The sequence below is a fragment of the Drosophila nasuta genome, chromosome 3 (genome assembly GCF_023558535.2).
Source record: "Drosophila nasuta strain 15112-1781.00 chromosome 3, ASM2355853v1, whole genome shotgun sequence".
Classification (NCBI taxonomy): domain Eukaryota; kingdom Metazoa; phylum Arthropoda; class Insecta; order Diptera; family Drosophilidae; genus Drosophila; species Drosophila nasuta.
Genome location: NC_083457.1, coordinates 53139941 through 53157872, shown reverse-complemented (window position 1 = coordinate 53157872; position 17932 = coordinate 53139941). Strand labels below are relative to the sequence as shown.

General features: G+C 35.0%; 1 protein-coding gene across 23 annotated transcripts in view; it reads right to left on the bottom strand.

Moving 5' to 3' along the window:
* Window positions 1-17932, bottom strand: part of LOC132788353 (potassium voltage-gated channel protein Shab) — an 80434-nt gene that overhangs the window by 57966 nt on the left and 4536 nt on the right. The gene's annotated exons all lie outside the window — the stretch shown is intronic.

Here is a 17932-nt window from a genome sequence, read left to right as displayed (position 1 = left end):
TGCAAATTAATTTATTAAACATTTTTTGCATATCTTTTTTGACACATACTAATTGCATATCTATAATAAATGTTAAACTCCAAAAATATACACTCTCTTCTTTTTTGCAATATACAAATTTAAGAAAATGACGATTTACAAAGAAAGTCTTTATAATTATATGTATTTCTTTGTAATATACTGACACATTTTTCTGTATTAATTGCATATCTATATTAAATATAAAATTGTCCAAATTTTCACATTTTTTGATGATTTGAAATATATATACTTATATAAAAGTATGACAATTTAAGAGGCAACGCTTTTTAATTAAATTTATTATATTTTTTCAGTGCCAACCACATTTCTATAATGCACGAATGCTAATAAATAAATGATTACATACGTTCATTTATTTCATACTAAATATTCAACAATTTTGCCTTTATATAGTTGAGACTGAATTATAAGCGAAGCTTTACCAAATTTCAATACAATTTGTATTCAAATAGCAAATTAATTCATTAAACATTTTTTGCTTGTTTTTTTTTGACACATTTCTTTGCACTAATTGGCTAAATATATTGAATATAAAATTGTCAAAAATTTCCACATTTTTTTTGTCTTTTGAAATACATTATTTAATTTCAAATGATGACACTTTACCAGAAAACTCCTTTTAATTGAATTTATTATATTTGTTCAGGGCCAACCACATTTCTATAATGCACAAAGTGCAGCTAATAAATAAATGATTACATATAAAGCACTCTCATCACAATTTAATTGAATTTATTTCATTTTAAATATTAAATTGGCCTGTAATGCTTCTGACCGCTTTTGCTAATTTTCCCATGACATTTTCTGCTCACTCGTGTCCAATTCGAAATTTGTGTTTGATTTTAAAGCTGAAATCAATAAAGCCGCAACAATGCCCCAAAAAAACCGATGTGTCAGGTGTCACTAAGCGTCTTATGTTGCACACTTTCACTCGCTCTCTCTTTCTCTGATATTATTTACGAGCTGGAAAACCAAGACGAAGAACTAATTGTTGTGCTTAGTCATAAAAGGAAATTTATTATGCATCTTATGTTTTGTGGTGTTTTGTTCATTCAACCCTCTCGCTGCACACACACAGAACAGAATTTATGTTGATTGCATTGCGTATACGCAGCGTGCGCTAAAATTACCAACATGACACAATCTAAACGGAAATAAATTCGCATTCGTGCAATTTGCTATGGAAATGCAGGCAAGCATAATGCTGATGGTGCTGCTTCAACTGCTTCGACTGCTGTGTTGGAGGTAAAAGCGTCGGCGTAGTCTAAAATAAGTGCAGCTAATAAACATAATGACCTTCTGTGGTGGCTGCTTCTCTGCTCTCTTTCTCTCTGTGCCAGCCGCAAAGTTAATGGCACAAAACTTTCCTCATTGGGGCATGTCGGAGCTTCGCTGCTGGCGTCTTATCAGCTGCTGCTTGCCACCTCAGCAAAGTGGCGAAGTGGCAAGCAAAGGCGGCAAGCGGCAAAGTCACATTTTTAAATTGATGACGCCATGGCCAAGCGCCTCCCCCTCAACCCACCAACCCCCCAGACTACACGACGTGCACTTAGATGCCTCACGTTGCCAGCTTTTTGCTTCTTGCGTTTTGCTTTATTATTTTGTTGCGCGGGGGGTTCGGACGGGGGATAAATTGTGTAAATGTGAAAATGAGTTTTTCCTAGTTGGCAGGCGGCAAAATTAAATTTTTATCTGAAAATATATACCACAGAGCGAGCGAGCCAAAGAGTGGGCAAAAAAGAATATATTGCAATAATAAATATTGCACACATAGAGAAAAAAATCTAGATTGCACAAATTTTGATTCGATTTTAAAAAGCACGATGTTAAGGTAAGATTTTTGTCTTGAAACAATCTTAAATCAAGATTTAAAACATTTCATTTTATGATTAAATTCCTGATTCGAGAATGTTTTATTCTAGTTTGAAAAGTAGATGGCAAATTTTGATTTCATATTTTGTCGATACTAAAAGGAACAATATTGAAATAAGATTTTTAGCTTGAAAACATTTTAATGCTAAATATATTTTGCATGCATTTTATGATGAACAACATCTTATTTTGAGATTAAAATCTTGATTCAAGAAAAATTTATTCTTGATTGAAAAGAAGATTGCAATTTTTATTTAAGATCTGTATAATCCTAAAAAGAACAATGTTGAAATAAGATTTTTAAATAAAGATTTTATGCTAAATTTGCATTGTAAGATGAACAACATCTTTTTTGAAGATTAAAATCTAGATTCCAGAATGTTTTATTCTAGATTGAAAAGTTGAAGGCAAGTTTTGATTTAAGAACAGTTCTATCTATAAAAAAAGAATGTTGCTCTTGTACCTTCAAAGTTTGGAGTTCCCTGCCTTTAATTTTCTTTTTCTTTCTGTGTATACTCTCGTAACGGAGCTGAACATATGCTGGCGTTAAACGATTTTCATTTGCATTATGGAAAGTAATACTCACAGTTCGAGTCTCCCTCCGCGCAGCTCGATTCATGGCATATAAACAAAAACTGGACGATTTGTTTATACTCAAGTGTTGCGCTTGAATGGCAAGCGCCAAACAATAACAACAATAACAACAACAATCGCTGCAGAATGTGGCCCTAAAGCGAGCTGAGCGAGCTGCGAACATAAACAACGATAATTACGTATACGCCTTGTTGACATTCGAGGCGCACGGATCGCCATTGAAGGCAGGCGCCGCAAATATGCCAAGTATTCAGTGTGAGTATCAAAATGAATTTATGAATTTAAGTGTATTAATAGATGATTGTTGTAAAATAATTAAAAACAGAAAAACAGAAACGGAATTTCGAATTCGAAGGCAACACACACAAACACACACAACCCACATGAGTAAGAGTTTATTTTGGTGTGCAGCGCTTTTTGAATTTTGCTAAATTAAAAATAAAATTCATACGCACACAGCCAAAGGAGCAGTAGGAGTCTGTCCATGGCATCATGCTGCACTTTGCCGGCTATTTCAGTTGCCCCACATAAGCAGGCGAGCGAGCGAGCGAGAGAGAGGAAGAGCAAGAGCGAGAGCGAGAGCAGCCTTGCAACCAACTCAGACACTGCGCTCTTTTTTCATCTCTCTCTTGCTGTATTTTCAATGAGCAAACAAATGCTATTTTAAGGTCTTTGGGAAAACCACCTGATAAAAAGAAATCGACTCAACTGTTTTGTTGCCCAGTTTTCCCCGGCAATATTTTATTCGTTGCCGCTGTTTATTTTGAATTCCCAGTTTGCCGCTTAAGTATTTATTTAATAAATGCCTAAAACAAGCCACAACAACCACTTAACTCAGCCTCACTGCAAATGCAACTGCTTTGCTTTGCTTTGCTTTGCTTTGCTGTGGCATTAAACACTCTTGATTTAATGCTGCCATCTTGATGCGTTTGTTTAAGCAACAAACAGCCAAAAACACACCTGGCATTTCCTGTCTTTGTTTACATATGCCGCAATTTTTGAATTACAAATAATGAAATGCATAAAACAAACAGTTTAAGTGGGCAACAACTCTAAAAGTGTGATTAAAATGCGATTTCAGAGGCAGTTCATTAAAGCAAATTGGTAAACACCAACAAATAAAGCATAGAGAAATTCATTGATTTTTCAAATGAAATATTAAACAATATAAACTAAGTACAAATTAATAATAAAAATGAAAAATAGAGAAATGCCTGAAATAATTGTTTTAAAAATATCTTAAACAACATAAACTACATCGTAAATATTCTAAATTAATTTCAATTTTCCCTAGAGTCTCATAAAATGTCTTTAATATATTTTTATACCCGCTACCCATAGGGTAGAAGGGTATTATAACTTTGTGCCGGCAGGAAATGTATGTAACACGTAGAAGGAGGCATCTCCGACCCTATAAAGTATATATATTCTTGATCAGCGTCAACAGCCGAGACGATATAGCCATGTCCGTCTGTCCGTCTGTGTGTCTGTCCGTCTGTCCGTCTGTCCGTATGAAACACTGGATCTCAGAGACTATAAGAGATAGAGCTATAATTTTTTTTCGACAGCATTTGTTATGTTTCAACGCAGATCAAGTTTGTTTCAAATTTTTGCCACGCCCACTTCCGCCCCCGCAAATCAAAAAAATCGAATAACAAGCGTAATTTTAAAGCTAGAGTTCCGAATTTTGGTATATACAATAATAACTATAGTATTTATGATTTCTGAAATTTTGGTTGCGATCAGATAAAAATTGTCGAAGTTATTAAAGAAATACTTTTGTATGGGCAAAAACGCCTACTTACTAGGGGTCTGAGTTGCTTTGGCTGACAATCTGGTATATTGTGCTGTCTATGGTATATTTTGAATACGGTACTATGTCGATATACCAAATATACCATTCGGTATATTTTTAGTATTTTTGCAGTATATTTGGTATATTTTGAGAAAATACCGCAAAATATATTTCTTTTATTCAAAATGGGTAGCGGGTATCTCACAGTCGAGTACACTTGACTGTAGCTTTCTTACTTGTTCATTGTTTGCAATTTGCCAAAACACAAACATTTATTTGTATTATTATTTATTTTGTATTTATTGTCGTATTTCATGTTGTGGGCGCCACAGATTTTCAGTTTGTGCAACAACTTTCCCAATTAGCCAAACAACTTTCCAATGTGGCTGCCTAAATAAAGAACGAAAACAATTCGTTGTTTTGTTTACAAACACACACAAATTGATTGCCAAACGCATTCGAAGTACTCGAAGTACTACTACACAAGTATTTCCTAATTTAAAGTTTGCTTTCGAGTGTCTGTCAGATGCAAATACATAAATGCAGCACAATTTAGCGTCAGTTTGTGCAACGCACAATGCCGATAAATGCAAAGGGAAAGTGAAGAGAGAAAAGAGGCAAAACAATGCCTTATGTGGCATGCAAATGTCAAGATGTTGCCGGTTCACTGACGCACTACAGTTGCAGCTTGGCTAGAACAATAGACAGTCAAGCTGTAACTTTGCTTTGCTTTGCCTGCCTGCAGGCTAACGACAACGAATGCATTCATGCATGACGCGTGCATTCACACACACATTCACTCACATTCACACACACTCACTCACTCACTCACTCACTCAGTCTTAATTGTTTTTCGCCTTTTGCTTGGCTGCGCCCTTTGACAGCAGCGCAGCGAGACGAGATAATCTCCCAGCAATTGCTGAGCTAAGAGCGAGTCGAGTCGGCTGACTTTGTCATACATTCTATACACTGAAAAAAGTCTAGTTTCTAAAAGCAAATCTATATTTAGATTAAAAAATTCTGTAAGCCATCAAAACTCATATAAAGGTTTCATCTAAGTTTGAGTGTTTTCGTTGCTATACTGCAAATTAAAAGGTCAAGTTCTAAAATCAAGAACATTAATCTAAAAGAATGTGCTTTTGAAACAAAACCACTTTAAGAATAAGTTCCTAACATTAACAGCATTAATCTGAAAAATGACAATATAAGATTACAAATTCTAGATTTAGACTGCAAAAATTTTGTAATCCATCGAAATTTCTAAAAAGTTGTTATATGACTCAGTGTGTTCATATCTTAATAAGTAGAGCTGTCGCTGTTATTCTTTATTACAGTTTAACATAGTAGGGTTCAATACTGCGGCAATCGATGAAAGGTATTTCGTAAGAAGAGGAGATTAACATAAAACAGAATGCGATAACTAAAAAATAAAATAATAAATAAATAGTAAATAAAACCATAAAATACAATGTATTATATTTCGTTGATCTACTAATAAGATTCTTGGTTGTAAAGCTATACGAGTTTTTCTTCCTCTTAAAAGTTAGAAATATAAGATATAATGATATATTTTGTTTATCTTATAATAAGATTTTAGGTGTTGAAACTTTACGATTTTTTCATCCTTTTAATAAGATCCTTGATCTCAAATAAATCGAAAAAAAACATAAAATATAAATATAATTTTGATGATCTTATAATACGATTTTTGGAATTACTATAACATTTTTTCCTCTAATGAACACGATTTTAGTACTTATATAAATGTGTTTTCTAACATTAGAATTTTAATGTTCTTGACACATTTTTCAGATCAAGATACTTCTTGACTTTAGAACTTGTTTTTTACTGTGTACTATATTATGCTTTGTCATGCCTTGGCTACTCTCTAAGGTCCTCTCTGGAGAGCGAGAGCGACGCAGTTGCTGCCTACTTTCAGGCGCAAATTATACAAATTGTGAGTGTCCATGTGGGACTCGCTTGCTCGCTCGTTTGCTTGCTTGTTTGCCGCTCGTTATTCATATGCTGCATGCAACAAATTAGAGCCACTCTTGTTGCTCAATTCAATTACACTTTTCGAGTATGCAAACACACACACACACACACACACACACACCAAAATGTTACCCACTGAGTGCTCGATGTCCACGTTGTCAACATCCCTCTCAGCTCTCAGCGCCGCTCAACGACGTGTCCTGCTGCCGTGGGCTAATCGATACAACGCTCGCTTGCTCGCTTGCTCGGCGGGTTGCCTGTTTGCAAATGTGCCACAAAATGCCGCAATTGTCAATCAATTGCATGGAAATTATGTCAGTCCCAAGCACGGACCACGTCGGTCTCCTAGGCTCATGCTGATTCCATCTCACTTTCTCTCTCTTTCTCTGTGTGTGTTTGGGTTTGTTGAAGTCGCCTGTCAGTGGCAGTCGCCAAAAAGGAATTGAAAAATCGTCACCACACAAAAAAAAAATAGAAGGCAAAGGACTGCCAACTGCAGCCTCTGCTCGAGTTGTGTAAACAGTTTGTGATAATCTCACTTGAGCGCCAAGGAGAAGCACCAACAAAAAAAAACACGCATACGCCACGTTGTCGAGTTGATGGTAATGACGACGTTGATGTGATGAGTGTGATTATACAGCCAATGCTTAACGCTTAAAGTGTGCTTATGACAACATCAACATCATCTCTATGAACACACTCCAAACACACACACGCACACACACACTCAAGCACATTCGCATCCGTAGATAAGTAAATATGTTGGAGAAGGCGAGGCAAACATAACTATAAATATAGTTTATACGCAAACAGTTTTGTGAGCTCAGAAAGTAAAAGAAAATACAAATTTCTACTTGAGATTTGAAGCGACACAAATGACAAAGCATCTTTTTTATTCTTACGTAAATAAAAGTGATTTGACGATAAGTAACATAAACCATTTAGGAAATGATATTTTTAGCTTGCTAAATAATAAATAAATTTTGTAGGATTATAAACATAAGTAAGATTTATTTATTGCGGTAATAATATAAATATATTATTTTTGAATTTAAGTAATTCAATTGTATACTATTTTTATCAGAAAATGTATGTAACAGGCAGAAGAAGGCATCTCCGACTCTATAAAGTATAAATCTTACAGATCTTAGAGACTAACATTTTGACAATCTGGTATATTTTGCGTTCTTTGGTATATTTTCATCATTGCGGTACTATATCAATATACTAAATATAACATTTGGTATATTTCTTAAATTCTGCGGTTCATTGATTTGGTTATTTCAAAGTTAACACCTCACTTTTGATTGGTATATTTTGCGCTCTCTGGTATATTTTGAATGTGATACCATATCAACATACCAAATAAAGCAGTTGCTATATTTTAACACTTTTCGGTATATTTATTCGGTATATTTCAAAATTAATACCGCACAACTTGGTATATTTTGCACGCCATGGTATATTTTGATTGTATGACCAAATATAGCCTTTGGTATATTTTACTATCTTTTGGTATTTGAATTCGGTATATTTTAAGCTTAATACTGTATAATTTGGTATATTGTACACATTTTGAATGAATTATTATGGCAAAACTTTGGTACACTTTTGGTATTTTTTGTGAAATATAAATTTAGTATATTTTAAAATGAATACCTCACTATTTTGCTATTATTCGAAATGAGTAGCTAGTATTTTAAAGTCGAGCACACTCGACTGTAGCTTTCTTACTTGTTTATACAACTCTTCGTCACTTTTCATGTATTCAGCGTACGCATAAACCTGCTGCTCAAATACTTTTCTGTAAGCGGTTTAAATTTGACTTTTTAGTGGCACAATTTCGCATTTTGCAGCCACAGCCAATCGTCGAGAATCCAAGTAAAGAGCCATCATTTAGTGTGTGGTGCGAAAGTGAAGTGGAAAATAGGATTTCCATATGGTAAAATTTTTCTGGACAAAGAGCAATTCAAATAAATAAATAATATGGAAGGGGATGGATAATATATGGAAGAGTTGAAACACTCAAATTTATGACCAAAACGATTTATATTATTTATCTTTGTTTTAATATTTATTTGATGCTGATGTTGATGCTGACGATTGCCGTTTCTCTCTTTTAGTTTTTTTCTCGTTGCTCGTTGCCCATTTTTATGAAATGCCAAACAAACAAATCATCAGTCGTTGCCATGGCTAAAACAAAAAAAAAAGAATAAAAGAAACACATTCCAAAACAAGAACAAGAAGAAAACGGAAGTTTTTCATCATTAAAATCACTCAACAAAAGAAATGTTACTTTTGCTTGTTTTCGTTTTAGGAAGTCACGTGTAGTTGGCATTGCTCTTTTTATTTGAGTTATGGAAAATCGATAAAAACGAACATTCACATGGATGCTAAACAAAAAGAAGATGGCAAGTTACATAAAATGGTTTTTCTTTGATTTCAGTTCTTTTTTTAGCTATGCAAATTAATGGTCAGAAATATTCTAGGAACTCAGCCTTCGCTTTGTTGTCATAGGGTATCTGTTAGTCATTCCCATACTCGAAACATAATTTCATAATTTTTACGACAAGTGCTGTGAGGCGCATTATTATTGTATGCCTTATGGAAGTGCTCGGATTTCTAGGAGCCCGACGCACATAAAAATTGATTTGTATATTTATGAATCGAATAAACTTTTCAATTTTATTGATTTGTTTGTGATTCCCGAGTACTCATAGTACCACTGACTGAGTGCCTTTTATTGCCCATCTCCCTGCTTTCCCTTCCCCTTCCTTCAGCTATATACTCAATCATTTCCGCTAGGAGAAGATTAGATTCCGCAAAGAGAGCTGCCAAGTGACAAAAGTTCGTGGCGGCTTTTAAGCAAATTGAAAATCACAAATGAATGAGATGCTCACCAAAAAACGTAAACTAAAGTATTTTTGGCCTTCCTTTCTACAAGAGAGTTATTTATAGCCAAGAGCGTCAAGTGCAGGCCAAACATAATAAAAAGGTAAGAAAAGGCAAAAGACAAAAGGATGCGAACAAAGTTTCCTTTTGCACCTGAAGTTGTGGTTGAGTGCGCTCATTAAATAGTAAAGCAGCTCATCCAAGGAGCAGGCCAAAAGGATACACATGACCATGAGTTTGCCACTCAAACTCGAGCTCGAATCGAAAGGAGATACGTCCGCATTATTGACGGTTCAGGCATTATTAATTATTTGAGCAGCTTTTCTGCCTGCTGCGTAATGAGAAAACATAGCAGGACATCCAACTACAAAGATGTCCTAGGAGAAGAACCTGTCCAGGTGCGCAATTGAACACAACTCCGAGCACGGAGGAAGCAGCTTGTTTCCGACTCTTGCTGCTCACGTCCTTGTCTCTCGCTGCGTGAGTCTCGTTGCCTTCAGGCAAATATTTATAATACTACATATATGTATGTACTACTCTATGGCATACAGTGTTGCTGCACAAGCTGAATACTTGCTGTAAATATTCTTGTTGTTGTTATTGTATTACACACACACACACACACACACACCCTTTCGACAGCCTGCGGCGCCTTTTCTTACTGCTCGTTTCAACATTTCAGTTAAAATGGAGCCATATGTTACTATTACGAGCTACGTGTTTCAGGTAGCTAAAAGCACGAAATGGCACTACAGTAAAGCTACTTTAAGAAGTGCTAGGACTACAAATAAGCATCTAACAATAAATATAAAAAGCGCATTAAACTAATGACAATTCTGTGTAGCTTGAGAAAAGAGACGAAATCGAACCGTATATATTTTGTTTATTTATTACTTTAAATTTTATTCATTTTATAATAGAAAAACGCTCAAATTTCTCTTAGTATTAAGTAATACAAAAAAAGTATTTGAAACAAGTGTTAATTGAACCGTATTTATTTAATTAACTTATTACTTTTCGTGTTGATATTTTTAATGTGAAAAATGAGTAAATTACCATAAATATTAAAAAAAAAGTATATGTAACAAGAGTAAATTGAACTGTATTTATTGTACTTATTTATTATATCTTCTTTTGGTTTTATGATGTCTAAATTGAAGTCTGAGAAAAAAGTGCAAATTTAACTGTACTTATTTTGATTTTTTTTAAATATAAGTTTTTAAGTGTGTCAGTTACCACAGCTATTAAACACAGAAAGGTATGTACAGCAAATTGAGTATTTATTTCATTTTATTTTGAGTCATAATTTTTATTTTTTTATAAGCGACTTTGAACATACAATTCGGCAATATAATTATATGGATTACTCACTTAAATAAACAACTCTATATACAACAAAATATTGCCTATCTTTGTTTACTTGACATTTTTGCATAATATGTACCAATATGATGACTAGCTACTACTGAAAATCAACAACTAACTAATAATATCTAAGCCAAAAACACAATAATAATGAAAGCCTACAGGATTTGATCTGAATGAGAATAATAATTGTGTTGAGCTATAGACTTTTTTCTAAAGCTATGAGAAAACACCAGAAAAGTTAATTCAAATAAGTTCTATATTATTCAAAAGTATAATATTGCAGCCGGTGGAAATTCAAGCTCAAATAATTACGTTACTGGTACGAACGAATTACAATAGGTGACTAATCGAAATTACAGTGTTCAAACACCAGAAAAGTGGAGTTTCACTCTTGTTTTGTCGGATACTGCTAATCCGAATACAAATTGAATTGTAATGAGAATAATACTTGAATTAAACAAATTATTTACTTAGACACTATTTGCTGTGAAACAATTCAAATTGAATTAAATTATAGATGGACAATTCTCTGTCGAAAGTGTCGCGTGAATTATGATGTTCCTTTGATTCAATTCGAAAAGAATTAAATTATATAAAAGCTGAATTTTATGCAAAACTTCAAATTAAACCTAGCTTTTTCTCTCTCTTTCTCGTCAGTTCATTGTAGTCAGCTTCACCTGTAGCTAGTTTTATGCACGTTCTTTCGGATGCAGCAGCTGTGACATAAATAAACAAATAGCAACGCTGTGGCGAGCAGTTCCGTGTGCCTGCAACACAGCAACACAGCAGCAGCAACGGAATGTGGCAACAAAGGAGCTGCAGCAGATAAAGTAACGGCGCACATGAAGCTCGTGTGGCCATTAACTGAGCCGGGGGCAAGTGAATAAGCGAGGATTTGCACCGCAGCCATTTAAAAGCAGCCAAGGATCAGAATCAGGATGTCGCAGCATCGACAACCAAAACAACAACAACAAAAATGGAAGTCAGTTGGGGGTCGCAATTGGAGTCCGAGTTTGAGTCCGAGTTGAAGTCTCTTGGTTTTGACCTCGTGCCGTTTTCATGCCTTTAGTTCGCTTTACATTTTACTCACGGCGTGCAGCAGCAAAAATTCTATTTTTCAATTTCCTTAGAAGCTTTGATCTGAGCCAGCACGAAAAGCGAACAGCTCCTTTCCCTTTTCCCCCCTCTTTTTGCTGCTGCCATTTTGCTGCCTTTTCTCTCGCCTTTTGCTTGTTAGCTCTATTTTGCGGCGGTGTTGCGACAGGCCAAAAGGATGTTATCGTTTCTCGCTTGGCACGGCGCAAACTTTGCGACAAGTTGCCCCCTTTTCCCCTTCCCCATCTCTCTTGCTTTCTTTCTCCTTCTCTGCATCGGTGTGTGTGTGCAGCTGACAGTAACAAGTTGAACAAAGCGCCAGCGCTTTTAACTTTATTAAGATATCACAAACATACGCATACGCTCCGTTGCACGCTTCAACAGACTTTTCAAATATAATTTGAAGCAATGACAAGCAACAGAAGAAGCAATAGAAGGGGTTTTCCTTAATTGAATTTCAACGCCATTAAAAAAGAATTATGCCAGCCCGTTATGTGAGATGATGCGAATTGCCAGTTGCCAGTTGAGAGTTGAGAATTTTCTTGCTTCTTGGTTGCCTTTGCTGATTATTACTCTAATCATGATGAGGTTCTATTATCATAATGCTGATGCTGATGACGCTAATGGTGGCTGCAGCAACAGCAGCAGCAGCCTTGACAGCAACACACTTTGCCACACAACTCTCCCCTTTGGGCATGCTGCTCGTAATTACAGACAACTCGAGGCAACAGGGCTGCAGCGAGTCCAAAGAAGTGTAAGCGGAGTGACAACCGCAACCGCATTGCGAGGCGAGCTGGCAGGAAGAAGAAGAAGAAGTCTGTGGTGTTGATGAAAGCCTGAACTGAACAGAACTGAACTGAAGTGAGCTGAGAATGCTTGAACTCAGTGGAGCAGAGTAATTATTGCATATGCACTGCGCAAAAAGAAGTGGAGATTATAAGGATGTAAATATTCCTGGCATTAGTTAGACTAAATTAACAAAAGCTGACTAATACCATAAGCTGCTGTTTAAAAGGGATTATTCATTAGGAATATTGAATTTGTGAGAGCAAACTTTTTTACACTGAAAAGAAAAGAGCTGCAGAAATATTCGTTATATTTGTTGTCGAGTAATCAAGTTATAAAATAAAAAGTAGCTAATGATATTTAACTATACTTAATATCGCTGACAATTTTGTACTATATCAATATACCAAATATGGCGTTGTGTATATTTACTGTATTTTTGTGCTATATTAATATAATTTGGTATATTTTAAGAATGACAATGTACTGTTTTGCTTTTATTCAAAGTGTGTAGCTTTTTTACTTGATATGTTTCTCTTTCTATTTTAGTATAAAATTATATTATTATTCCTTATAGCATTCGAAGGAAAAAATTACTAAATTCTTAATAACTTTTACTATGTTGACATTTTTCAGAGTTGAAAATCAATTCATAGCAAAAGTATAGAACAAAATTGAACGAAGCTTCACAATTTTGCAAGTGCAATAATACAAAAAAATAACTAGAGAATAAATAAATATCAATTCATTTTATTTTTATTAATGGTAAATAAGTTTACACTATTTCCTATGGATCAAGTAGCATAGATTAATAAAAGTTAGCTCAAACTTTTTCAAGCTTCTTTACATTTTTAAAAAAAATAACCATTAGTTTAACATTAAAAGGAACAGAAGTTACAAATTCCTAATCATTTTTACTCCCTTAATATGTTGTAAAATGAAAAATCAATTCATTAAATGAAGAACAGCAACTCAAATTTTAGCAGACCAGAATTGTTTGTTTGTAAATAAGTTTTTTCTGTCTTCCTACTTTTCCAGCCTAAAAATGTAGCTTAATTTTAAATATTCAAACAACACATTTTTAATCCTTCTTAAATTGGTCCAAATACAATTTGCCATAAATCTACTTTAAAGATATTCAAATTGTCTAAAAATGTTCAATATTTTCTGCTTAAATATGTAAATAATAAAATATTTAATTAAAGAAAAATGTTTGCCATTTAAATAAATTCAGTTTTTAATTAGAATTCATTTGAATTCTTTTCATTTGCAAATCTTTTCCCTCCGATTTTATTGCAATTTTATGCAGCAAATAAATTTATTCAATTTCCTCTGTTCTCGCTTTCGTTTTGAAATTAATTTTGAATGAAAAGTTTGCAGCCAACTTTATAGAAACTCTCCTCTCGCTCTCTCTCTGTATTTTTCCTCTTTGTGGTTGCAACATGTCAACATGCCGCAGTCCTAGACGCAACTGCAATGTTGCAAGCTACAATTGCATTTAAACATTTTGCAACGCGTTGTGTGCTTTAAGTGCTCAGCCGCAATTACCCACAGAGACAGAGACAGAGAGAGAGTGAGGAGGCAATTAGTTTCAAGTATTTGTTGTGGGGCATTTAGCATAAATGCGTTGCCATTTTGCAAGTGTATCAAATGAGAGTCAAAGCCGAAGGAGAAAAGTAGAAACGGAAACAGAAGCGACACTAAAGCGGAGATGAAATGGCATTCGTAGTCGGGCAATGCAATTAATCTTTTGGTAACGCTGAGGCGAAAGAACAGAGATTAATTATATTGCGTATACGCAGCGTGGGCAGGCCGTGAAATCGTTCTTCGCTTACTGGGCGTGAGCCATTGACACTCCATTCAAGCAGAGCGCCAAGACATCAACATGAATGCGAATGCGAATGTGAATGTAAATGTATTTGGGGTAAGTTTAAAGCGTGCACATTAATAATACATATGCAGAAGGACAGAAGGCAACTGCTTGTGCCTCAGCTTTCTTGCCTTTCCTTGGGTGGCAAGGACATCGACAACCGGCTCCAGCAGTCTGTGACAGCAGCAGCAGCAGCAGCAGCACACAAGACGGGTAGCATGTTGTTGGCGGATTGCCGCTCCAGTTGTTCAATTGAAAGAGCATTTTTGTGGCGCGCTCGCTTCTGCTGCCATTTCTTGGCAGCCATTTCGTGACCTGCCGGCGACAAACAAGCGCTAAAGGGGCTCACGGTAGACGACGTCGACGACGACACGGAAAGTTTTGACGGCTTCTCTGCAAAAGTCGCCCACACACTCCCCGCGTGTTTTCAATTGTGTTTTGTCCGCGCTTTAAAACGGCTTTGGCTACGCCCACGTATACTTGATTTTTTGTCGTACTTTTTTTGGGGCTTGTGCACCTGCAGAATGCAAAAGTCAGAGCTCAGAAAGCAGTAAGCAGAAAACAGAAGGCAGAAGGCAGCAGCACTCAGTGTGGAGGCAAACTTGGTAGCATGACTGTTGAACTCCCACGCGAAACGGGCACAAGAACAAAATACGTCGCATGTGTGCCAAAAAACCAAAAAAAATCAAAAAAAAAAGAAAGCAGAAACAGAAAACAAGAAAGCAAACAGTAGGCAGGAAAAGCAGCCTAGCGAGAGCAATAACGAAATGTTGTTCGGGATTTGCCTCGGAGTCGTTGCCATTGATTTTTATCGTGCAACAACAACAACAACAATAAATAAGAAGTATGAAGCAAAACTACTCGAAGAGTGGAAGGAGTGTAGAGTGAAGAAAGAGAAGCATGTCTAGTTACTTTAACTCAGTGGAGGAAACCGAGTTAAGCAGCAGCAAAACTTTTTGCAAATCATCAAAAGTGCATTCAGAAGTGCGCATTGTGAGTGTGTGAATGTGAGTGTGTGAATACACTCGTAACTCACAGCGGGCACAACATATACATATGTGTAGTTCTGCCTCTGAGTCTGTTTCTGTTTCTCTGACTCTGACTCTGACTCTGACTCTGACTTTGTTGTAGTTTGTCATATGCACTCGGCTGCTTGCCAAATATTGATTATGCCTTCAAAAAATGAATGGAAGCGTTCGCTTCGCTGACTTTGCCTAAGTGGAAAAAGGCGCATGATGCGAGATGGCGATGCAAGATGAAGATGGAGCCGGAAGCTGCCAACGTATGCGCGTCATCGGCCAAAGGACATCCGGGATAACTAATGCACAAAGGCAACTCTAAAAGAAGAACAAGAAAACTATGCTAAATTTATACTATAGACGACCACAGAAAATGTGTCAAGTGAACTGACACAAGTGGCATAAACTTTACCATTAGCTGGCCCCAATTCAAGTTAACAACCTTAATGGTCCAAATAAGTGTGTTGCTCTTCATTTCAACAGCTGTCAGTCAGGATAATGACGCGACCCACAGCTGAATGGCAAAAGTTTACGGTTAAATGTGCCATGACTCTTAAGTTGTAATCGCATTCACACACACACAGATAGCAAGAAAGCGAGAGCAAATATGAAAACGTGAAAAGTATTTTCAACTTTTTTACTTTTTTTTGCCTTGACAACCGGATCGTCACTTTAATGTGTCAATCAAGCAAAAGTTGAATAAACTACAGTTGCAGCTGATGAACTGCGCGCAGTTCCCAAGGTGAACGGGCGTATACTCAATACGTATACGTAATGAGTTATGTTGCCCTGCAAACAGTTGGAGCTAGAACTTCAGAGGTTAATGAGCCGACAGCACAACTTTTGCAATGAAGCGAATATTCTCCACAAAGTATTTCTGCTGATGGAATTGCGAAAAGTGTGTTAACACAAGTAAAAAGAATTTAATTAAAGTTTAAATTACAGTGAAGTTGATTTGGATTTAGATAGTATTGAAAGGTAGATTGAATGTATGAAGTCTTATATTAAGTATAAAGTTTTTCTTTGAAGAGTTGTTTGTGATTGTAAAACATTGAAGACCAACATTGATTTCTCCAACTGAATACATGACATTTTACTATATTGACAGTGAAGAAATATGGCAAAATTTTGTATTGAAATAAAGAACACAATGCTGTTTTTCTTCAATACTTTACAATTGAGAGTAAATTTTTTAATTTTGATTTTTGTGTATTCGAACACATATACCGTAGTTGTCCTAGTACTTTATCAATATACCAAATATAGACTACGGTATAATTTAGTTTTTTGGTGGTATTTTTAATTTTTATGTGGTATATTTTGTTCTATATAGTATATTTGGAATGTAGCACTATATCAATATACCAAATATATCCTTTGGTATATTATTAGTATTTTTTGTGGTATATATTGTAATCTACTAATTTAAATGGGTATGTGGTATATTTTGTACTATATAGTATATTTGGAATGTAGCACTATATCAATATACCAAATATATCCTTTGGTATATTATTAGTATTTTTTGTGGTATATATGGTATATATTGTTATCTATTAATTTAATTTGGTATATGGTTTATTTTGTACTCTTAGAATATATTTGGAATGTGGCACTTCAACCAAATATAGACTTCGGTATAATTCAGTATTTCGGCGGTATTTTAAATTGGTATGTGGTATATTTTGAACTATATAGTATATTTGGAATGTAGCACTATATCAATATACCAAATATGTCTTTTGGTATATTATTAGTATTTTTTGTGGTATGGTATATATTGTAAACTATTAATTTAATTTGGTATATGGTATATTTTGTACTCTTAGAATATTTTGAATGTAGCACTACATCAATATACCAAATATAGCCAATATAATTTAGTATTTTTGCGGTATATAAAATTGGTATATTGCACCACACTGTTTTTTATTTAAATAACTTTCTTATTCATTTCTTTCATTTTCTTTTATACCATATATATTTTTTGATGAAAAGATTTTCCCCATTGAAATCTTTTGAATTTGATATTTTCTTGCATTGAGTTGTATTTATTTGTGAGTGTGAACAGCTATAGAAATAGTCATATATCCAATTCGAATTACATTCAATTAAAGTGTTATATTAATACTGCTTGAATTGACCTTATTTAGTTGAGTTTATTTATTTTTCCATAGCAAAAGTGAAAAGGGATTTAAGTGTTGCAAAGTTTCAACTTATTTCTTGTTAAATTGTTTTCTGCCATTTAATTTATTGATCAGATTGATGCATTCATTAAACAGACACCTACCAAGTGCTGAAACTTTCGCAAGCATGAATTCAATCCCAATTCGAAATGCAATTTAAGCAAAATGGAAGCTGAGCTTGCTTTAACCATATTGTATTCAAGTGCAGTTGTGATTTAAATTTCCGTAGCAGAGAAGGCAATCTGCATTGATATGTGAATGACTCTGCCCCAGTTTGGAGTTGTTAGCCGATGCTTTATGTGCCTGGCATGGCCATCAATATTGTTTGCCAGCCATTAAAATAGACAAGCAAACTCTGTGTTCACATTCATTGCAACTGCCAACAAATAATTCGAGCAATTTCAGGTGCGAGTTTGCC